At 46.9% G+C, this 3,709-nt stretch overlaps 1 protein-coding gene across 1 annotated transcript in view; it reads right to left on the reverse strand.

Moving 5' to 3' along the window:
* Positions 1–2,169, reverse strand: part of ST5 (suppression of tumorigenicity 5) — a 164,227-nt gene extending 162,058 nt beyond the window's left edge. Inside the window, exon 1 of the mRNA XM_023522940.1 lies at positions 1,936–2,169. The gene's annotated coding sequence lies outside the window, so the exon portion shown is untranslated. The remainder of the gene's footprint in view (positions 1–1,935) is intronic.
* Between the last annotated feature and the right edge of the window lie 1,540 nt (positions 2,170–3,709).

Below are 3,709 nucleotides of genomic sequence, written 5' to 3' on the forward strand. Positions count from 1 at the left end.
GCCAGAATTCAAGCTGACCACCGTCTACTTCCATGGAAGCTCCCACTGCCTGTCATAGAAGGCAACTGCGGAAGCACAAGCTTTAGAATCAGACAACGGGGAGTGAGAACTCCAGCTCTACCACTTACTACTTGTTTGACTTTGAGCAGATTACTTATCTTTTCGATCTTCTCTCCTTAAAAGAAGAATTTCCTCCTTTTAGAAGAATAACCATGCCTACTTCACAACACTAGAAGATGAAAGAAAGAACACGGCTCTGGCACAGAGTAGATGCTCCGCAAGCATTCCTTTTCTCCCTAGCTCCAATCCAAATGGTCCACTTTCTCTTTTCTTGAAAACTCTCCCCGGCAACTCTCCACTAGTTTCAGAACCACATTTTGCTTCAAGGCCTAATTGAAATTCCTTCTCTTCTGTGAAGCCACCCTGGCTCATAATTGTTTTCTCCTCTGAGCTTCTATAACCTGAAATCGTTAGTCTTCTCTTAAATGCCATTCCTCTTTCCCCAGTGAGTCCACAAACTCAAGCGCTAAATTTTTACTATCAAGCCAATCACAATATAAGTGTCCAATAAAAATTACTTTGAGGATAGAGCTGCCTCGAAGTTGTCTATCAAGGGTCCAGGAAGCCTTTTTTTCACTCCATGCATTCAACAGACTATGCTTAGCTCTTGCTTTGCACTGTCCTTAATTCGGCATGGAGGATAAGACTATGAGCAACTTGTCTCTATCTTTGATTAGCTTTCTGGAACCTACACTATTTCTGATCTTTTAGAACCCCTACTTCTGAAAACTCCTATCAATGAAGGGATTCACCTTCTGAGAATATTACTTGGAGAAGTAATGCAATTTTGTGACCCTATCCTAAGATGGCGAGCTAAAGTATGTGCACATAAGAGATAGCTCAAAACAGTCCTGGAGATGGGATAATGACCTCTGCTCCCTTCCCCTCTGCTGTTCAAACAGCAGAAACACCTGCACACGATACAAGCAAGAACTAGAGCATCAAGATAAATTCTCTCACTCAGTGAAGAAGCTGTTATATTCATAATCAAGTAATATAAACCACGTTCATATAAAGATCCTAAGAAAATGCAATAATCTCTCTTTATAAGCACTTGAAAATGTTCAATCTCTTGAACTCTACTATATTACTAAATTCTTGGATAGGTAGCATAAACGTTGGCTAATGTATGTTTCTTTAGTCTTGGATTACTGAAAAAATATATGTCTTTAATACTAAGTACACTTCAGAAGGAGGGCAAAAAAGGAAAGACAATCATTCCCAATAAACACAGTTTAATTTGTTAAAGCGAAAGAGTACAAACTTAAATTTCCTTTGTTTGAGTTCTGTGTGTGTGCGCGCGCGTGTGTGCGTGTGCGTGCGTGCGTGTGTGTGTGTGTTTTCTTTAAGGAGCCTGCATACAAGCTATCACAGCTCCAGGTAAGAACTCAACAGCCGCTGCCCAGCAGCTTGGGCATGTCCAGGGGACAGGGCTTGCAGAGCCCACTCCCAGGGCCGCCCGGACTGCAGTCTATTCTTCACCCACCACGGCTCTGCACTTCCCCAGACCCTCATCTAGATGTTCCCCACCCCCAACCGCGCGGGCCCTAGCCAGCCGGAAAGCAGAGCCTGCCCCGACCCCCCGGAGGGAAGTCCCCTGCGGCCCGGGGGAGCTGCCCTGCTGCTTTGCTCCTCTGAGCTTTCAGAGGCCCCCTAGAGTCCGGGCGCCAGGATGCAAATGCTCAGAGCTGGAACACCGCCGGGGGCAGGGAATGGTGAGTAGCTGGGAAAATGGCTAGGACTGCATCCGCAGGCAGGGCGCCGCAGGGCGGGAACCAGCACCCCTCCGGCCCACCACCCGGCCCAGAGCGGGCAACCTACCGGCTGGTGGGCGGGCAGGCAGGGAAAGCCAGGGCGGCAGGCGGATGCACTTACCTCTGCGCTCGCCAGCCAGGCTGGGCGCCCACCCTGATGCGGGCTTGCCTGGAGCTGTGCAGCCCGGAGGAGGAGCCGCCGCTCAAGGAGAGAGGGCGGGTGGCAGGCAGGCATCCGCACCCGGGGCTGCGGCCGGACTGGAGGGAGAGAGAAGGGAGGGAGCGGAGATTTGAGTTGAGGGGGCGTGGAGGAGGTGTGCCTCCACCCGAGACAGAGAGGGTGGGCTGCTGGAGCCTGGCGGACGTGTGTGCTCAGAGGCAACAAGAAAACCGCGCTGAGAGTGCGCGAGGGGCGGAGCGGGGCAGGGTCGGGGGGAGCGAGATACAGGGATAAGGAAGATGGGGGTGGAGGGGCAGGATGAGGAGTTGGCCCTCACACTGAACGGTCCTCACTTCGGCACCCATCCGACGAAGAATTGTCTAGGTCTAGAGCAAAGCACAAGGGGGTCTAAAACTTTGTCATTTTCTCATACACACGTGACCCCCTCTGCAGTCCAGATGGTTTCAATCACTGGAGGAAAAAAGCGGCTCTCCTGGTATGCATGAAAAGCCAGAGCTGGGAGAGTCTGGGAAAAGCTGCCTGGACAGCCTGCCTGCCTTCAAACAAACTGATGAGATCTTTCCGTTCTCCCAGCCCTCAGCCTGGGGGAGCCCTGCAAACCACCACCCCCCCCCACCCCCCCGCAAAAAACCATTAGAAGGTACATATGGTACTGCAGCAGTAGCAGAGGCACTCTGAAAGCACTGGGGTTCCAAGGAGTCTGCTCTGAACCGAAAGTTCAAGGGCATTCTGAGAATTTGTTTTAATTCTTCATTAGCTTGCAAAACCAAAAACTAGGAAAGGATGTCGTTAAATAATAAGCAAAAGAATACCTACTAGTAGTGAGAATCTGTGGTTTATTAGTGGAATTCTGAAAGAAATTTTTAATCACCTAAAATTTAAACCCATATGTATTTAGTGGGATATTAGGAAGCCATGTAACCCAATTTCTCCTCCCATAAATCACTATAAACAGAACTTTCTACTGAAATGCACAAAATTGACTTTCACAAACCTAGTTACATTTTGAAGGAACAAATGTGTATGAATGAACATAAACAGCTCTAAGGCCAAGACATGTTTCAAAGCCCAAGCCAATAAAATTGTCACATATCCTAGGAAGGTATTTATTCAGCTGCAAGGCAAGCATCGAAAATAATGAGTTTAAAATCTATCCTGTAAATAATTTAACTTGTTCATCATCGAACAGAAATAGTGGCAAGAACCAAACTGATAGTCTATCGTTCTTTTGCCAAAAAAAAAAAGGATACTAACATGAATTACTAGTATTAACTCTTTATCTCAATAATATTGATGCCAGAGGATATGTTTGGCCTTTCTAGAAGAAGGCTTTATAAAAAAGTGTGACACAGTCTGTGTGTGAAAAATAATTCCATTCTTAGTAAAGCGAATTGGTCTACATTAGGAAAACCCACGATTTCAGTTGTAATCGAGGCACACTGGAAAACACAGGAGACAACTTGAAACTAGAGAAATCAGAACAACTTTTACTTCAAATTCAAAATCCAGCACTGAGTTTCAACTCTAGTACACCGAAGTGTTTAAACCCTTTAGAAGACGTAGACCATATTTGGATGGATTTAGCCATTTCCAATCTGTTCCAATCTCAAATTAGGGTGGTTCTACCCTCCATATGCAACAAGAGGACTCAGTATAAGAACCCTTAGAGGACAGGAGCCACAGAATTCAACAATGCTCCAGGCAAAGTCCACCT

This window comes from Pteropus vampyrus, unplaced genomic scaffold (assembly GCF_000151845.1).
Source record: "Pteropus vampyrus isolate Shadow unplaced genomic scaffold, Pvam_2.0 Scaffold366, whole genome shotgun sequence".
In the NCBI taxonomy this organism is placed as follows: Eukaryota; Metazoa; Chordata; class Mammalia; order Chiroptera; family Pteropodidae; genus Pteropus; species Pteropus vampyrus.